The sequence below is a fragment of the Manis pentadactyla genome, chromosome 10, assembly GCF_030020395.1.
Source record: "Manis pentadactyla isolate mManPen7 chromosome 10, mManPen7.hap1, whole genome shotgun sequence".
Taxonomy (NCBI): domain Eukaryota; kingdom Metazoa; phylum Chordata; class Mammalia; order Pholidota; family Manidae; genus Manis; species Manis pentadactyla.
The window spans coordinates 5,673,977-5,693,080 of NC_080028.1; the positions used below are offsets into that span (position 1 = coordinate 5,673,977).

At 58.3% G+C, this 19,104-nt stretch overlaps 1 long non-coding RNA gene across 1 annotated transcript; it reads left to right on the forward strand.

Moving 5' to 3' along the window:
* The first annotated feature begins 10,891 nt into the window (after positions 1 to 10,891).
* On the forward strand, positions 10,892 to 18,258 carry LOC118935305 (uncharacterized). The gene is made up of 4 exons (XR_005033766.2): positions 10,892 to 11,163; positions 12,594 to 12,687; positions 17,313 to 17,484; positions 17,979 to 18,258. It is a non-coding gene; the product is annotated as an uncharacterized LOC118935305 (long non-coding RNA).
* The last annotated feature ends 846 nt before the right edge of the window (positions 18,259 to 19,104 follow it).

The window sequence follows — 19,104 nt, forward strand, 5'->3', positions numbered from 1 at the left end:
CCCTCCGCGCCCCGCGCCCCTCTGCCGCCCGCCCCCCGGCCCCGAGCCCGGCCGCGCCTGGGGTGGGCGGCAGAGGGGCGGGGACGCTCTCACCTCCCGATCCGCGGCCGCCGCGCCTGGCACCGCGTGCTGGGCCGTGCGCGGCTCCTTCCGGGGCGCCGTACCCCTTCCCGCGTGTGAGGGCCCCCTGCCCCGAACCCGTCCTCCTGGGGTCTGAGGACAGCCCCTCCGCCCCCTTTCCCAGCGCCTGGGCCGCATAGGGTCCCCGTGCTGCGCTAACCATCCCTGCCCCCCACCCCCTGGGGATCCCTGTCCCCAATCGCAGGGTACAGTAGGTGGCCAGCAGAGGCCTCACCCGGAGTGGGGCAGGTAAGCAGCAGGTCAGGACAGTGCAGAGCCTAGCCCCTAGTTTGTAAAGGACCCTGCCTTACCGGAAAAGGGGAGAGCAACACCCCCAGCCACCCACCCCCCAGAGTCTGAGAGGCCCCTTATGCCCTCCAGCTCTGACGCCCTTGGACAGCAGGGTCCACAGGGTCTGTAGTCAGGGTACAGGTCATGCATGGCCCTCCGGAACTGTGTGGGAGGTGAGAAGGGTGTGCGGCCCTCAGAGGCCCACCTAAGGGGCCTCAACAAAGGCTTATGGGTTCCTTTCCCCATCAGGTCCCCACCTCCAGGTTCATCACTCTTGTTTCAGCTGGAGTCTTGGGAGACAGGGATGAGGACATGTGGGTGTCTCAGGCCTGGCTTGGCCTTGGGGAGAGCCTAGTCTGGTAAGGAGGCAGTCAAGGCCACAGAAGGGAAGAGGGGACAGCCACCTGGTGTGATTCCTGGAGGTAGACACACTCTACCCGAATAAATGCTTGCCAGGGAAAGAAGGTATGGAAAGGCATTCCAGGCAGAGGGAACAGAGCATGCAAAGGTCTTGGTGTGGCAGCTGCAGTGGGGCTGGAGAAAGAGGAAATGGGGTGGGGGTGGGGATGAGGTGGAAGAGGAAGGGACAGGAACCAGATCAAGAGGGCCTTGGATGCCTGCCTATGGGGGTAGACTTTTTATCAGGGACAGTGGGGAGCCATGGACAGTTTTGGTCAGGGACAAGACTTGGTCCAGTTTATCTTTTTAGAGTTTGTTCGGGTAGCCCTGACAGGAGGGGCCAGGGCTGGAAGAGGAGAGGCTGGGCTGCAGAGGAAAAGGGTGGAGGCCTGGGCTGGGGACCTGAGGCCAGACAGGAGGCAGGGGCTGGCCAAGGGGGCCTCAGCTGGGCACCCCTCCTCCTCATCTTTAGACCTCACTTTCACTCCTGCTGCGGCGATTCTGGGGCAGTGAAGAGGCCAGGCTGGAGACACCACCTCAGCCAGGCAAATGGCAAGGATGGGTGAAGCCTGGGTGGTGGGCATAGCATCGGCAGGCCCTGTGCTTCTCCTCGGGAGCAGGGAGCTGCCACGTGTCCCCCAAGGAGCAGCCCTGGGCAGTGGGATGACCAGTGCCTTCACCAACCAGGGAGGTCCCCACAGGATTACTCACTTTGCCCCACTGGGCCCCGCTGACCTTTGCAGACACCCGGCTGGAGTGTGCCTGCCCTGTGGGGGTCAGAGTCCCAAGGCAGGCTCTTCACAAGATAGGAAGGGAGGAGTAAGGGAGCAGTCACCTGGGAATTTAAGATAGAAACTGCAGGTAAACACACAGGACTGTTGCCAAGACAAGGTTTGGTCAGTGGCCCAAATCCATTGTCCGCTCAGGTGGCATGTGGGTCATCATGGCATGTGCCAGACCCTTGCTGGGTAGCTAGGAAGGCAGAGGGCACCCAGATGCAGCCTCTAGCTTCCAGCCATGGCCAGGGACCAGCCTGAACTGAGTGTGAGGAGGGAAGAGAGATGCCAACCCCAGGGGATGGAGCAGGGCTTCCTTCCTGGAAAAGGGCTTGAGGGTTGGTCCTGAGGGTAAGGACAGAATGTGAACCTGGGGGTGAGCCTGCCAGTCATTCCTGACAGAAGGAGCTGCAGATGCCCAGGAGGGGCAGTGTAGGGAAGGCAGGACTGAGTGGACCCTGAGACACTGGAGCACACCATGAGGCGGGCCACATGGGGCTCAGTGGACCACGGGAGCCCCTGAAGATTTGCACTTGGGAGCAGGGTTCTGTGGGGTGCTGTGTTCCGGCACCAGCACAAGGCCAGTGTCTACTGACTGAGTGAGTAAATGGGCAAACGAAGGATGAGATGCACTGACCCAAACTCCCCTGGGCGTGCAGAGCTCCGCAGCCCCCCGCAGCCGCGCTGCCCAGCTCTGTGGAGCGCAGAGGAGCACCCGGGCTCAGCAGGGAGCACATTGCCCCTCAGAGCTGAGGCTGCCCAAACACGTTTCCAAGAGAGCCAATGATGGAAACCATCATGCCTGCCTGGGAGCCGGCTTGTGTCTCAATAACCAACAGGCTCCACCTGCCCCCTGCCCAGAGCAGAGCCACAGCCTGGCAGTGGCTCAGGAGCCCCTGGAGGACACAGGTTTGGGATAGTAGAGCCTGTGGTCCTGGTCCCTGGTGTGAGAGCAGAGAAGTCCCTGTGACACTTGTCATCTTAGGCCAGCTTCCTTACCACCCCTGATCCCAGCAGCCCTCCTCCCAGCTCCCAGACACATCTCTTACCTTCTGATGACATGCATTCATTGAGCACCTACTGTATGCCTATCACTCATCTCTTCCTTTGGAGCAAAGCATGAGCTCCTACCAAAGGGACTTGCCATTACTCGCACCACCCAGGCCTAGGCCCCTACCCTGGTCCAGGCTGCTTCCTGGAGGTCATGCCCCCTCGCCCAGCCCTGGAGCTCAGTAGGTGCCCAGTGACTGGGCCCTGGAAGGCAGGAAATGAGGAGTGTAGGATGGGCAGGGCAAACCCACTCTTAAAAGAGCAACCAAGCTGGCAAACACAGCAGACATTCTGCTTTTGGAAAGATGTGATGACACAGCAGCACTTGTTCATGGAGACTAACAGAAACACCGCACGAGCCCACTACTAACCCAGCCAGGGGTTGGCTTATTCGGCTGGGAAGCATTTCCCAGGAGCCTACTATGTGCTGGAAGCTGGGGGGTGAAGGGGGCGAGGGCAGGAAGTCGACAGGCACTCGTGACACCAGGGGGAAGGGCAGCAGCTGCCCAGGGGAAGAAGGGGATGTGTGTACCTCAGAGAAATAAGAGTTCACTCTGAGGACAAATAGGAAAAGGACAGCCTAGAAGGGGGATCAGCCTATGTGAAGGCTCAGAGTCTCTAAAAAGCGTGGTATGATGTCCCCTAGTCAGGAAATTCATCTTCTAAGTAGGTGTCCTGAGGAAGTAATTGGAGGGTCTTTATAATAGCCCAATGGGAAACAAACTAAATGTCCAGCCAGAAGACGTCAGCTTAAAAGATTACAGCACGTCCAGAAACTTTTAAATAGCTAAATCACATTGCTGAAATATGATGTGGTAGGAAAATGATGTCCTGGTCAGCGCACCCCCCAGGAACTAGCGAAGAGGCTTATGCAAGACTATAGCTAGTTCTCTGTCTTAAAAAAAGGAAAAGAGAAAGAGGGAGGGGAAAAAGGCAGGAAGTATATACGGCAAAATGTCAGCCTTAGGGATAAGATTATGGGTGATTTTTTACTTCATTTATTGGACCTTATCCACCCTCCAACTTTGCTGTGATCATCAGAATATTGTGATGGATGGAGAGCGGCAGGCATTTGGGGGGTAGTAAGCAGAGTGTGGGGTGTATGCAGGGCAGGGACTGGAATAAAGGGAGACACAGGCAAGACCTGGGTCATGGAGGACTGCTAATGCCTCACCGGCAGAATTACCTTAGGTTTTGCAGGCCCTCCGAGGCCACCACAGCGCCTGGGTCATAGCCAGCATGCAGGACGTAGTAATTACTCAGCAGATATTCACTGGGCTCCGACAACATGCCAGGACAGACGCAGGGGAGCCAGAGCGGGGAGGCATGCGAGGCATTTGTCACTCAAAAACTGGTCTAAGATATGCTGAGGAATGGTGTCCCCTGCCCCAGGCGACGCTGCGCCAGGCTTGCAGTCTCCAGGAGCTGGGCAGAGGCCACACCCAGGGGGACCAGCCATCCCTCGCAGGCTGCCGGAGCCTGGAGGACACTGTAGCTCACAGCTCTCTGGGGCGGCGTTAGGAGAGGAGCCGGGGGGTAGGGGTGTGTGCTCCTGGCACCACTCCCCACCACCCCTGAGCCTCCCCTGGTGGGTGGCCTGGGCTGCCAGGACCCATGGCCTGGCCCCCACAAGCTGCCTGTGAGCGCTTTATCATTTTTTAAAGAACTTTTCCAGATTTCTTGTAGCTGATTTATTTCTCACAGCAGCCTGGCTAGGACCCTCAGCTTGGGGCAAACTGCCCCGGGAAAGGAGACCACAAACCCCACTTTACAGATGAGGACACTGACGCTCCAGGAGGTTTGGTGATCTCCCCAGCTAGCACGTGGTAAAGCTGGACTCCAGGCCCATCCTCAGACTGCTGGACACCTGCTCTCCCCTTCCATTCACCCTGCTCCTGCCCTCAAGTGCCAGGCCAGCTCCTTCCCACCCTACTAAAGGTTCCCAGCACGTCTCAGGTGCCATCTCAGCACTGCCAGGGGCAGCAAAGTCTTCTGAGCTGTCCAGGGTCCTGGCCGGGCCCAGCCCCGCCCACAGCTTTCTCTGACCTGCCCCCTGTGAAATGAACGATCCTGGAACAGGAAGGGAGACTCATTTGGACCACAGTTGGCTAGAACCTCAGCAAGGGGCAGGAGGAGGGAGCTCCTGGGGTGTTTCCGTGCCATGTTTTTACATCTTTGAGCAAGCTCAGGACCAAGCTGATGTATCACTTTTCTTTATATCATTTTTCTCTTCCCAGGCTGCCACCTCTTTTGGTATCTGGGAAGTAGGAACACGTGAAGTCGGAGCTTCCCCAGAGCCCGCACCCCTGCACTGCAGCACTCCCGGTGAGTCCTTGGGCCTCCCACTCAACTCTCAGAGCCTCGTCTCCTTTTCTAAAATATGGGTGGAACATGGGACAGGCCAGGTGGTTCATATTCAATAAACTTCCGTAAATACCCTAGCCACCTCCTCTGGGCCAGGCAAAGCCAGAGATGCCGAAGGGTTGGGGCCTGGGCCTGCCTTGATCGAGGGGTCCAGAGGGTATGGGGCCTGACAATGACCATCCACTGCTGAGCACAGGGGGCCTCCTATCTCTCCGGAGGGCAGGTGCTTAGGAGGTACTTGGAGATTGCATGGTGAGAAAGGGGAGGGAGGAGGGCATTCTGGGGTGGAGGGTTCCCACAAAGGAAGGCGTGGAAGCCTGGGGTTCAGAGAGGGGCCCAGAGCAGAGCCCCAGGGAAGAGCCGGTCAGTGGGCCTGGTCAGATCCCCTGGGCAGTAGATGGTGGGGAGCGGGGACAGAGGGAGGGCAGAGAGGCTCCCAGGAAGTAGGAGGCCAGGGCTCCACGGCTTACAGGTCACAGTAACAATGGCAGCTGGTCCCGGCACTTTCCACGTGTCTCCTTCAATCCTCATGACCCCCCCACCAGCTCAGCGTGGAGTGGCGGGCAAGAGTGGCAGGAACCGGGATGCAGTGGGGTCCACAGGTTGCCATGTCCCCCTCCAGCTGAGCTTACAATTTCCTCAGCATCCCTGAGCTCTAGCCCCATCCAGAAAATAGGGGAAAGTACCGCCTGCCTTGTGGGGTCCTGGTAAAGATTGGGTGAAGCCGATTGTCAACCAGCCCTCTGTTGTTGGGAACGTTTGGCTTTATAGCTGGAGCTCAGCAGACCTCTCCTGGGGCAGCTCTGGCATATGATGGTTCCCAGTGTGCCCTTCTCTGTGGGACAGCCATCTAGGAGCAGCCCCACCCCGATAACTCTGTCTAAAAACAGCTTAAATTTGTGCACACCAGGACGTGGGTGGTCCGTCCCCAGAGGGACTCCACAGAGGTCCCAGGTGCTGCAGCCATAGTGGGAGCGCTGGGTTAGACGCAGGCTGTCTGACCTTAAACTCGGAGCCTGGTCCGTGGTGGTGCTGGAGCCAGACATGGAGGAGAGAACAAAACGGGGCCTGTGGAGCCCGAGAGGGGGATGAGGTCCTGGCTCAAGCTGTGGAAGCCCAGACCCAGACCTCTGCCGAGAGGCCTGTGGAACAAGACGCTCGCGTAAAGGCCTGGGTCGTGGCACAGGTATCCCGGCAGGGCCGAGCAGAGAGCAGGACCGCCAGGGCGGGCCAGACCCTGGAACGAGTGCCCCAGGGAGTAGAGCTGGGAGGTGACAGCACAGGCACCAGCTCAGAACGGTGTCTCCTTCAAAGGCAGCGAGACCCGACACCTGGGAGCCCTGGGCCCGCCTCCTGTCCCCGACCCCTGCACCAGGCAGCACCCCACGTTCTGCCCACCTGCTTCCCAAGTCCGACCCCTACCATCCGCACGGCCATCCCTGGGCTCCCTGCTGCCCATATGGCAGTCAGGGTGCCTCCCCTGCACGGGACCCTTGGCGGCTCCCCACTGCTCCTAAGTCTGCATCCTGCTTGAGGAGGATGGGGATGGGTTAGGGGGCTGTGTTGATCACACGGGATAAGGACTGTGAACTGCCCCCATGCTGGCTGGTGACTCTCTGCAAGTACAGAGCAGGGCCGATCCTAGGGGACCCAGCAGACCCCTGCCTCAGCCACTCCTGACCACTGGGGTCCCCGTGTTATTCACTCTGGACCCCAGCTCCATTCCTACTGCCCAGAGGCATTCAGCAGACACTTAATGCACCAGATGTCCTAGACAGAGGAACCCCAGAAAATGCCCCCACTTTTGTTGATGCCTGAAATTCCCCCACTGGGGAGCTGTTATCCCTGGTGAAAGACAAAAATCCCAGGGGGGCATTGCAATGCAGGAGGATAATAGAGTCAGAGAGGCCATGCCAGCCTCCGCCCACCACGCACATGGCGCCCCAGCCCCTCTCCTTCAGAAAGGAAGCCCCTCGCTGCATTCCTGCCCTCCTGCCTATGCTGGCACGTCTCCCCTGCCCACCGCTCCCCACTTTCCCAGGGGCTGCTCCATCTTTAGGTTCTTACCTGTCAGAAGGTTCTTCCTTCTACGAAGCTTGTAGCTTCTTCCTCCCTTTCTCCCCACTCCACCTCCCGGCTACAGAGGACCCTTGGCTGCCTCCAGGCAGGCCCTGAGGAGCCCTGGGGCCATCTGCAGAACTGCTCACAGCCCTGTCCTGCAACTGCACCTTAGTCCCGTGGCCACACCCCTGCCCAGCCCAGTCCTCGTCTCCAGCTGAGCCGCAGTCCTCTCTCCCCTCAGCATGTGGCATCCACAGCAGCGCTGAGACCAAATGTCACTCAGGTGCGCAGCTAAGCAGTGCTGTGCTGATGTGGCGGCAGTCATTCACACCCTAGTCTGAGTGTTTCCAGCCCTCTCCTAACAGCAGATTTGAGTCAGAATCATTGGGAGAGCTCTCAGTGCCCTTCTATTCCAAATACAACCTATTCCCCGCCTGTACAAACGGGAAACTGAATCCAGATGGAGAAAGAGGTTTAGGAGAGGGAATACTCTGTCTCCAGATTAGAGAGAAGGAGAAATGGTTCCAGAAGAGGAGGGTCAGGGGTTGGGGGCAAGAGGCTAAAAACAGACTTTTGTCCTTTCTCCATCTAGGATTGTTGATGCCAGAGGCCACAGGGGCTTCTGATAAGCCTCACTGCTCTAATTCATCAGGATAATCACCCATTTTACAAATAAGGAAAGTAAGCTCAGAGCCACGGAGTGGCTCTGCCAAACGATGCATGGCAACTGCCTGGATCTTCCTGACCCCAAGCCTCCATGTGCCTCCCTTCCTAATGAGGCTCTGCAGGCAGCCCAGGAGCAGGGAAAAACATGTGCATGTGTGGTCCCCAGGCCGCCACCCTAACAGGACACCACGCATTCAGCCTCCCTCCTGACTCCCATTCCCTTGCTCCCCTGCACCCCCACCACTTCCCTCCTGCAGAGACGACAGATGCTGCTGTGTCTGAGTGCCCACATTACGCCTTTAATCCTCATGGCCACCCAGAGGCAGCATTATTATTTCCAGTTTACAGATGACACGCTGGGGCTGAGAGAATGGACTTGCCTGAGGTCACCCCTTGAGTTCCTGGTAGGGGTGGAATGACACCCAGTTCCGATGTCATTCCATCCCTGGCCTCTGACTCTCTGCTGCTGCCCGGGCCAGAGGGGCAGCACAAAAGCAGCTCGAGCTCTACTCCTTCCGTGTGTCCCCAGAGCAGACATCACTAGTCAATTGCAGTGCTCTTTCCTGTTACCCAAGATGCAGCCTCAGAATCCTTGCACAGGGCTCCTGGCAGGTAGTGAAGGGCTGACCCTAGAAACATCGCCTACCTGCCTCTCCCAAAGGACCTGCTGGACCCAGTGATCTACCTGCAGGCAGCCTGCTCTGCCTCGTATTACAGAGGCAGTCACCTCCCCGCAGGGTCAGGGGCTGGGGCTGACTCATGGTCCTGCAGAGATCCCCAACCCTATGCAATGCTCTCTTTTCCCGGAGACCTACACCCCTCCCAGTGGCTCCCTGGAGCCCCCGCCTTCTCCCCTTGATGATGACTTTTGTACCCCACTGAGCCATGGACACCCCCACTGCCCTAAACCTGACGCAGCCCTTCTGAGGCCCCTCTCATAGGCTGCCCCTCCAGCTCCTGCCTTCCCCAGGGAGCCCGGCAGTCAGTACTCCTCAGCACCTTCAGCGGGCCAGTGGACCCGGAACTCTTCACCAGCATTTACACCTGCTCATGTCTCCCGACCTAAGGAATAAGCCTCTGTCCCTCCCACATCACCCTCCAGCTACCGCCCATCTCTTCTTCTCAAGCAAGTTCCCTTTAAAAAGGTCGCACACACTGCCTGTGCCTCCCTGCCTCCGCAGCCCTCTCCTCAGGTCGGGGGGTCACCAGCAGCCTCCTGGTGCCCAGATGGTCCTGCTAGTCCCCAACCATGTGAGACTCTCCCCCTTCAGCCAGGACAGAGTCGAGCCTCCTGGCCATCGCCTTCAAGTCTGTGTGTCCAGGTCCTGGGGATGCCTCCAGTCCCGTCCCGTGTCCCCCACCCTGTTCTCCAGTCACAGCAGCCCACTTCCTTCTCGTCGGCTCTGGCCTCCATGCTGCCTCAGTCCTCTGCCCCTGCAATCAAGAAGCACAGCAGCAATAACAGAGCTATCACTTATTTAGAATGACTCTGTGCAGGCACTGTGCTAAAATGGATTAGCCAATCCCATCCCTTCATCAACCTTACTTACTCAGTGATTCTAAAAGTACCTATTAAACACCTACTGTGTGCCACATCATTTTGTAAGCACCAGTAACGGCCATGAACTGAGGCTCAGAGAGCCTGAGCCACCTGCCTGGTCTCACACAGCCATGATGTGGGCTCCACATCCTGCACCCACACATCCCCCCCATGCCATGACCGTCCTGTTGACCACCGGCTCCAAATCGGCCCCAGACCCCTGCCCCTCCCCCCACGCGTCCCTCTGGGGCCCAGCACCCCCAGCGCTTTGTTCCTCCCCGGGAGCTCCCTCCTACCATCCCCACCACCAGGCAGCCCGCCCGGGCTGCTGAGTCCCCAGGAGCCACTGGCGAGCTGTCAGCTCCTTCCGTCACCGCGAGGCGGCCAGAGGCGGCGCCGGCAGCTTCTTTGGTGCACGCCCGCCCCTGGCTGCTCCACGCAACACGTTCTCAGACACCAGGCCCATGGCTGTGGACGTGGGGAAGGGTCAGTACTGGGGGATCCAGCCCTCCCCATTACAAATTAGGACACTGAGGAGGGACATCAGCCAGGGCGCTTTTGAAATTGTCTAAATTAGTTAAATCAGCCCATCAGAGCGACAGTCAGATACCAGTGGAAGGCAGCTCCCTCTGCTGGAATGCCCTCCATCCAGTCAGCCCCCACCGGCCCCGCAGAGCTCCGCGGGGGCGGGCATTTCCTCAAAAGAGGGACATGCCCTTCACCCAGGGCGCAGCTCCCTCTCAGGGCCCAGGCGCCCCCCAGACGCCTACGCAGTGGCCAGCCCGGGGCTCTCGATGGCTGAGGAAGCGCAGGTGGGGAGGTGGGGCGCTGACGGGGCCGCTGTCTGTCCGCCTTAGCAGTTCTGCTCTCCACGCACGGACACGTGGCCGGCCCCTCAGGACAGCTGTGCCTGGCTCCTGGGGGCTGACCCCTGTCCCCATCCCGACTCCGAGCCCCCAGAGGCAGCTGAGGGCTGGGTGGGGGGCCCGGGACCCTACACAGAAGCCAGGGGCCGCAGCTCACTCTGCCCCGTGCCTTTGACAGTGAGCTGAAGACAAGAGGGCCCAGCCCTGGCCCCAGGATCCCCTCTGCAGAGGCCCCCCTGCTTCTCTGGGCCTGCCGGGCCGGGCCGGTGGCAGGTGAGAGGTGGAGGCAGGAGGGAGCCCAGCCCTTCCCGGTCTCCTGCCGCCTCTCCGAGGGAGAAGGCCGGGACGGGAGGCAGGTCCCTGCAGACAGGCGAGGCGGCCACCCGCCCTGTCTGGGGGGCTGCCTGCAGCTTCGTGCGCCCTGGAGAGAGGCCGGCGGTGCTGGGACCGGCACCCCGGGAGGGCGTCCGCAACAGGAACCTGGCCTGAGGAGCGAGAGGCTGTTTTCCGAGAGCGCAGTGAACTGAAGGCAGGTGCGTGAGAAACACGCACGTGAAGGGATGGAGCCCCGCGGCTCTGCAGTCCTGGCGCCGGCAGCACCCACTGCCCACCACGGCGGCTCCTGATCCGGCGTTAGATTCGCAGGAGAAAATCCCACGGGGCCCCGCCTGGGTCAGGTGTCCAGCCTCGGCCAATCAGCCACGGCAGAGGCGGGGTCATGGGGGCCCAGCCCCGCCCAGAGAGGGGCGAAGCTGAGGTTGGGGCCGTCACGGACAGGGGGCCGGTCACTTTACAGGTGGGGGGTTTACAGGCCCCAGGACAAAATGTCCCTCGGCGGAGCGGCCCTGGGACCGCCCCAAAGGCCTTGCGGTGGGAGGGAGCCAGGTGCGCTCCGGGTGCAGAGGTGGGAGGGCAGGTGGGGCACAGCCTGGCGGAGAGAACCCTGAGCCCAGGCGGGCGGACTTCCAGGCACCCGGCAGGACAGGCGGGATGGGACCCCTGTTTTGAGCAATGACAATGGTAACGAGAGGTGAGCCAAGAGGCGGGAAGGAGTGAATGCGGACGGGGATGGGGGGCAAGCGCTGTGACGCCCTGGGGGCAGGCAGAGGGAGAGGAGGCTGCTGGGAGGGCTCAGGCCGCAGGGCGCTGCTCTCGGGGTGAGGAGGGGGTTGGGAAGGGAAGCCAGCTCGGGGGCGAATGAAGAGTTCAGTTGGGAACATCCTGAGTATGAGGTTCTGTGATGACTCGGGAGAGAAGGTAAGAGGGTGGTGGCCACAGGGCAGAGAGGTGAGGGCAGTCGCTGGGGACTTGGGAGTGACTGGCGTGGGCAGATGTGGACAAGGAGGTCAGGAGAGTGGTCAAGATCCCCTGGGAGATGCTGAAAAGAGAAGGGAGATCGGGGCTGAGCCCTGAGGGACCCAGCATTCAAGGGAGAAGTGCAGGGGAAGCTGGGGGAGGGCTCAGGGGGAGGGACGGGACCCCTGAGCGGTGGTCTGGAGGGCCCCGGCCAGAGGACTTGGACTTCACAGCTGGAAGGTCATAGGAGACCCTCAACAGAGGGTCCTCAGAAGGGCAGGGGTGTTGCAAGTGATAAGGGAGTCCCCTCCTCCCCAACGGTCCCCCGGCCCCTGATTCTTCATTCTTGGGGGCAATTCTCCACTGTGCTGAGAACAATGACCCCAGTCCACCGACGGGGGCAGAGATGTCTCTGGCTGGGAGGAGTCAGTGTCTGAAACGTGCTGGGAAATAGCTGCATTCTTTTCCCAGGGCGCCCTAGCAACGCCAGCTTCTCTCTATTTTACAAATGGGAAAACCTGTGGCAGCAGCCATCTGAGGGCGTGCGCATGCGGAGGCAGAGCTGGGACCAGGCCCAGGGCCCCGGTGCGCGGCCCAGTCCTCTCCCCTGCTGACCCCATCCATGCTCCAAGAGGTGCTGTGAGTGGAGGTCATGGCCAAGGGGCAGAGGGGAGCTCTGGTTAGGCTTCCCATCCGCAGGCCACAGCCCCTCTGTTCTGGAGCCCGAGCTGGTCCCCTGCTTGCCCATGACGCCCTCTCCAGACCCAACTGGTGGGGCCGGGGAGAGCCCCACCCTCCAGTGCTCCGGCTGGGGAGGCCTCAGGTGAGAGCCACTGGGGCGTCCTGGGTGGATGCCACTCTGGTCAGTTGCCAGTGTCTTGACCCCAGGAACACCCATCTCATACACTAGCAGTTTCAGGAAGGAGGTATGAGGGCAGATGGGCTCTCAGCCCAGGGGCAATTCTAGGGGCAGGATGGACCCAGCACGGACTTTGGAGCTTGATGGGGCCAGGTTCAAATCCCAGCTCTGCCATTTGCTACCTGAATGACCTTGGGCAAGTCTGGAGACCATGCCTGAGCCCTACTCTCCTCATCCATAGAACCCCTTGAACAGTTGCCTGGCACAGAGACAGAGAAGCCAGCTAATGTTGGGTTGACCAACAGGAACCAGCAAGGGAGATAAAGACGGACGGACCCAGCGCAGCCTGCCATCGCGTACCTGATGGGGAGAGCATATGGGAACTCGCACGATGCAACAGTAAGCCCGGCAATCCTGGGGGGCCCGGGCCCCATTTTTTCCTATAATACGGCCCAGCACTGTGATTCCCACTCCTTGGCTGTGGCCCTGCTTGGTGTGCCTGCACAACGTGCATCCTTGGAGGCCTGTCACTGCACCCCCTGGGCTGACATGTTTTAAAATGAGCCAGTCACATGGTCCCAGCTGAGGTCTCTTTGACAGCAGTCATTGGTACCACAAGGAAGGCCCCTCTGAAGCTTGTGTTGCGACAGGCCCAGGAGGCCTGAGAAGCCGTTTGCATCCCCCACCCACTCTTGCCTGACCCTGAGGGAGGGTGGGCGGGGCTGGGCAGCCCCACGCAGGAAGCTGGGTGTTTACATTGCAAACAGAGGCTTTTAGGGGACTGCCCTGCCCATTTGGCATCAGGGAGGTGCAGATGCCCAGGTGCCCCACCACATGCCCACTGGGTGGCCAGGGTTTCTTACTGTCCAGAGCTGGATTAGCTCCATTTGTCTCCCCAAGTGTCGTGTGTGGTGGGGTGGGTGGAGGGATGCACTTTACCCCCACATTGCTGGGGGAGCAGCCTGTGCGTGCTCTCTCTCGGTGCACTGGCCTCCTCAGGGCTGAGCAGTCTGGCCTGGTGAGCAGGTCAGCAGAGATGCAGGCCCCCGGCTCCCTGCTCCCCTCCCTGCTCAGCCTGCCGCAGCGTCAACCCTCTAGTACATTGTCGGCACTCTGCCCCACAGTTCCAGGCCCTCATCCATTCACGAGGCAGCCCTCTGGCCATGTCCTGTGCCCCAGCTGCCAGGTGAGCAGCTTGGCAGGGGGAGGTGAAGGCACCGGGCTCCTGCCCAGGGAGAGAAACAAACTGGGGAGAGGCCAGGAGCCACCAGCAGGGGACCCAGCCTCCAGCCCTGCCCCTCAGCAGCGGGGCAGCCTGTGCACGTCACTGCATTCTCTGGGCCTCATCTCTTTGTCTGTGAAATGGGCTGATGCCCATCACACCCTCCACCTCACAGGGCCACTGTGAGAGCTAAACAAGGCAGAGCAGATGGGGTGTTTAGGAAGCACCTGGCATGGCGTGCCCGCTCAGATGTCACTGTCGGTACCCTCGCTGCCATCATCCGCGCTGGGGACTGTGGGTCCAAGGAGGGGATGATGGTGCTTTATAGTCGTTACTTCTATCTTCCTAGGCCCCCTGCTAGATGGCCATTGTCACACTCACACACCCAGAGAGGAGAAGAGGAACGGAGGTCACAAAGCCAGGAGGCTCTGTGTGCAGAGCCTGGATGTGACCCACTCAGCAGGTGAAAGTGGCTGCGCAGGGGATGGGAGACGTGTGCACGGAGCTTTGTAGAGAGGCAGCTCCCCAGGGGCTCCCCAAGGGCTGATCGCAGTGTCCATGGGTCCCAGGCGGCCAGCAGCCCTGGGGCCACATCTCAGGAGGGTCCCAGACAGCCATCCCTCCCACTGGTCCTCCTGCCCTGGCCCAGCTGTTTCCTCATCTTCAGGGAGGCCCCTGAGCTTCCCAAGGCTGCGGATCCAGTGGAGCCCCCAGCCCTCCAGCGCCTGCCTTCCAGACTGGCGAAGAGCAGACGGGGTGGGGAGCCCTCTGCCATAGGTCTCCTGCCCAGAATTCCCCTCAGGCCCATCTCATGTCCCCTTGAATGTCTTGAACCCAAGACCCGGCAGGAGGCAAGGAGGAGGCCCGAGTAGGAGCAGCCCAGGCCCCTGCCGGCTGAGCTGAGCCTAGGGACCCAGCCCTATGAGAGCCACAGCCCCTAGGGGAGGCCCAGGGTCCTGGCAGAACTGCCCCAAGCCTCCGTTTCCCCACCTGTAGAGTGGGGCTGATGACATACATGTCCCAGGACCGTAGAGAGAAATCCCCAAGCTCAGGACTGAACGGGCAGATACACAGTGGGTGCGCACAGAAATGGGCTGTGCTTGGCCCGGCTCCCCTGAGCCCTCCTTGCCAATACCTTGCAGAGCACTATAGGCATGGGGCAGTATGTGTAGGGTTACAAAGGAGGGAGGGCATGGGACACTGAGGCCCAGCCAGGTGGGAAGAGCCCTAGTGAGGGGTCAAGCAGACATGGATTCAAGGGCTGACTCCGTCATTTAAGAGCTAGGTGACCTTGGTCATGTCATTTAACCTTCCCAAATCTCCTTGAAATGTGTAAGATGTCTAGGAGGTATCTGCACACAGTAGGAGCTTAACTAATGTCATTCTCATTAACACTTCCTTGAGGAAGAGGAGTTCCTTGAACTTGTGAGTAACTGGGGAAATATGCTTGTTCACAGGCTTATGCATTCTCTCTCTCTCTCTCACACACACACACGTGCACACACTTACCTCAACTGTTGGGGAAGACAGAGGGTCATTGCTAAGTGGCTCAGTCTTCCTTTCTGTGCAATGGGCAGGACCCCCATGGCTGACCGCCAGACATGGTTACCAGGTTAAATACAGGAATAAAACCCTAACTGTCCGTGACAATATCTGGGGCCTTTCATGCCCAACCCTGGCAGGGTGCTGGTCAACCCTTGACAGTGGGTTTTCTAGGAGGAAAGCCCTGATCTGTGGCATTTGCCCATTTCCATGGTGTAAGCACTCCCACCATGGTCCATTTCAAGCTGCCAGCCTGCGCACCTTGCTGGGAATAGCTGCATCCAGATGGCTCTCAAGAGAACCAGCTCCGTGACATGGCAGCTCCTGGCGGCCTCCCTTCTTCCCCTCTCCCAGCCCTCTCCTGCCCCACAGGCCAGGTTTCCAGTCCCTGCACACAGAAGAACACCAGCCGTGCTCCTGACTCAGGGCCTTTGCACTTACTGTGTTCTCTTCCTGGAATGCTCCTCCTCTGGTTGTGGCTTGGCTGGCTGTGTGTTGCTTTCCAGGTGTCAGCTCCAACGCCACCTCCTCCAAGAAGCCTGCCTTGACCAGCTTGAAACTATTGCTGCCCCCACTCACTAACCCTTCCCTGCCATTTTTGGTGATTTCATGCTGTTTTCTTTCCATCATGGCACTTAATTCTACTTGTGACACATGTTCACCTGTCGTGTGTATTTGTCTCACCTACCCCAGAGTTTGCTCCATTGGAACTGGGCCTTATCTGCTTCGTCACTGCTGTGTCCCTTGTTGTTTATAGTATAGTGCCTGGTACATAGTAGGTGCTCAGGTAATATTGACTGACTGAATGAATGAATGGATGAATGGACAGATGGACAAACCAACGAACAATAGACCTGACACTGACACTCCAGGCTCTGTCTGGCCACTGCGCTGCCCCTACCCACTGACTCCCTGCATGGTGGCTCTAACTGGCAGAGGCCACCTTGACAGTGCCCGGTTGTGGGACCTGTAATTGCAGGATCCCACCTCTTCCCCCACCCTCTCCTCGGGAGAAAGGCCCTGGCACTTTTGTGCAGTCCCTGTTCACACAGGGTTGGGGCCTCCTGAGATTGGGCCCAGGAAGGCAGGGGTGGGGGATGGCCAGGCCTGGGTTAGGAAAAGACAGGGACTGTGGTCCGGGCCAAAGGGCCAAAGGGAGTGATGCCCTTCCTGAGAGAGAGGGGTTCCCTTCGAGAGACAAGGGTGTGTGCCGTTAGAGGGAGTAATTGGGGGTGGGATGTAGGGTGATTAATCCACGTGGAAGGATCCAAGGGAAGCTGGGATAGGAGGCCAGGCCCCTGAGGAGGACTTTGGAGACACAGGGGGCAGACAGATGGACCTGGGCTTGAAATCTGCCCATGTGTGGCCACGGACCATGGTTCCAGCCATGGACCATGATCCTTGTAGGGAAGCCAGACAAATAATAGCAGTGCCTCCCCAGGGGATTGTTGTGAGCCTAAGTAGATGACAGAGGTTTATGTCAGGTGCCAAGCACACAGTAAGTGCTCAGAAAATACTCACTTCTTCCCACCCTTTCCTAGATTTTCCTCATTCCTGACCCTCCCCTCTCCCAGACTCGGCTGCCCACTCCAGTGCTGACCCAGGAGCCCAGGGCTAGGTAGGCCCCCTCCCCCAGTGTCCCGTGGCTGGCCTGGGGCCCCAGTGCACTGGCTGTGAGCTCATGAGCTCAGGACCGGGTGGGCCTAGGAGAACTCCATCCTCATGGGCAAGCCCAAGGCCGGTCCACCCCACCTCTGCACTTCTGCACTGAGCCTCTGCCTTGGACCCCTGGTTATTGGTCCAGCCCTGAGCACCACACCTCCAGCCCTCTACCTGAGGGTCCCCGAGAAGGGGAGCCCCTCTCTCTGCCATCAGGTCCCTCTCTAGGAAGAGGGCCAGTGCCTGGGTCAGTACTGCTGTGGGACAGAGGGGACTGTGCAGTTCCCCGTGAGCCCTGAGCTCTGGGGGCAACAGGGGTCTTGGAGGGCAGAGTATGGGACATGAGGGACACCAGGATGCCTGGCCCAGCCTTCTGTCCCCTTGTTTATGAGTAACAAACACTTTCATTGGCATTTTATCAGCGCTATAGAATTTTCAAGAGCAAGATTTTGTGGATTGATGCACCTTAACGCTATTTCATTTTCTCAGCTAGTGTATCAAGCATGATTAACCTATCTCTAGTTCATTCTTTTTATTTTATTTTCTTTGACTGAACTTATCTTCATGGGCATCAATATTTTCCCATGCCATTTCACTGCAGATCTCCTCTTCCAGATGGTGTTCCATCCCTGTCACACGTTGCCCAGCAGAGCTCTGGCACTGTGGGTTTCTTTTGTTGACAATTTCTTTCTGCCAAGGCTAATGTTTCAAAGATCAGTGTTGCAAGTTCTGAATTTGGGAAAGGTCTGATTCTTCCATCAATCCTTAAATCAGTAAGATTTCCTGTGTTTGATTTGGGGTAGATTATTCTCCCAATGAGATTTCTCCTGCACTGAGAGAAGGACCTGGGGTTTGCGGTGACTCCTTGCAGCAGAGGGCTTTAGAGATCTGGGGACAGAGTAGGGTTGGGATGGGATTCAGAGTCCCCTGAAGGTGACCCACGTCCTTTACAGCAGAATCAATGTCCATGGAAAATGACAACTACCCAGTTCAGGCAGAACTATTAATAGCCCAAACCCTTTAGGAATGAAGGTTTGAGTCACCCCACCAGGCAGAGGCCCACAGGAGCTGAGGTGCTGGCCCTCTGGCCAAACCTCTGCAGCAGGCCCCTGGTCAGTGCTGTGGAAGCTCCTAGGAAGGCCCAGTGATTCCCTTGAGTGTGAGAAGGACTTGGGACTCAATTCCAACCCCTGGACTATAGCAGAGGGGATAGGTGTTCCTTCTATGATGAAGTGACACAAGATTCTAACCTCTATCTTGCTGACAGCCTCCCTCCCGTGCTGGCTGTGACGACACATGCTGATATGTTGTGACCTGCCAAGGGGGACAGGCCCTCACGGCAATGAGCCAAAGAAGGAACAGCAGCAAGCCCGCAAGGAACTCAATGTCACCAACAGCCATGTGCACTTGGAAGGAAATCTTTCCCGGCTGAGTCTCCAGATGAGACCAGAGAGGCTGGACCAGCACCTTGCTTGCAGCCTTGTGACAGCCCCTGCGGCCTGGAGGACCCAGCCGAGCCTTTACCTGGACTTCTGACCCACAGAAACCGTGAGATAATAAATGTGTGTTGTTTTAAGCCACTAAGTATTGTGGTGATTCATTATGCAGCGACCAACAGCTAATACACCAGGCAAACATAACCATCATAAGCAGGAGCCGTAAGATATACTTACATCACTGAATACCTGCTTTATGCCATGTACCATCTTAGGTGCTTCACATGCATTATCTTATTTATACCTCATACTCACCATAACCATCTTATTTAGAGATGAAAAAACAGGCTCAGAAAGTTCAGCACAACTGGGACACATGAGAGCAAGGTCCAAATCCCAGAGCCCGGCCATGCGCTAAGAACTGGCTGGAGAAAGGGAAGGAGCCCAGGGTTCACCCCCCAGTCCCCTTTTCCCTCCCTGATCCATCCCTCGCCCACACCCTGTTCCTCCTTGGGTGCTCACATCCTTTATCTTGTCACAAAGTGCTCACATGAACGTAAATGCACCTACAGTGTCCGTCTGCAGACGTATTTCCCAGAAACACAATATCAATTTTACCTACACTTTTAATAAGCATTTAATCCCTTCAATTGTCTGGTGGTCCATTTGCAGGGGAGACAGAACTACCTGATCATTTCTCACTTCACCTTCCATACGGGAAATAGATTCAATTAGAAAAATCTATTGCTAATTTGAAAGCTCTGATTCTATAATTTCCTACAGGGAAGACATGTAAATTGTGTGTTATTTAACACCCTTTCATGGCAGGTGAGTTCCTCTGGGGGCAATTATCATCCGCTCTCCACTCTTCTTACAGCTTCCTGACAAGGGGCGAAGAGGGGGGAGGCAGGAGGAGGAGGGGGAACAGGGAAGCATTTTGAAGACTGGTCTCCAAAT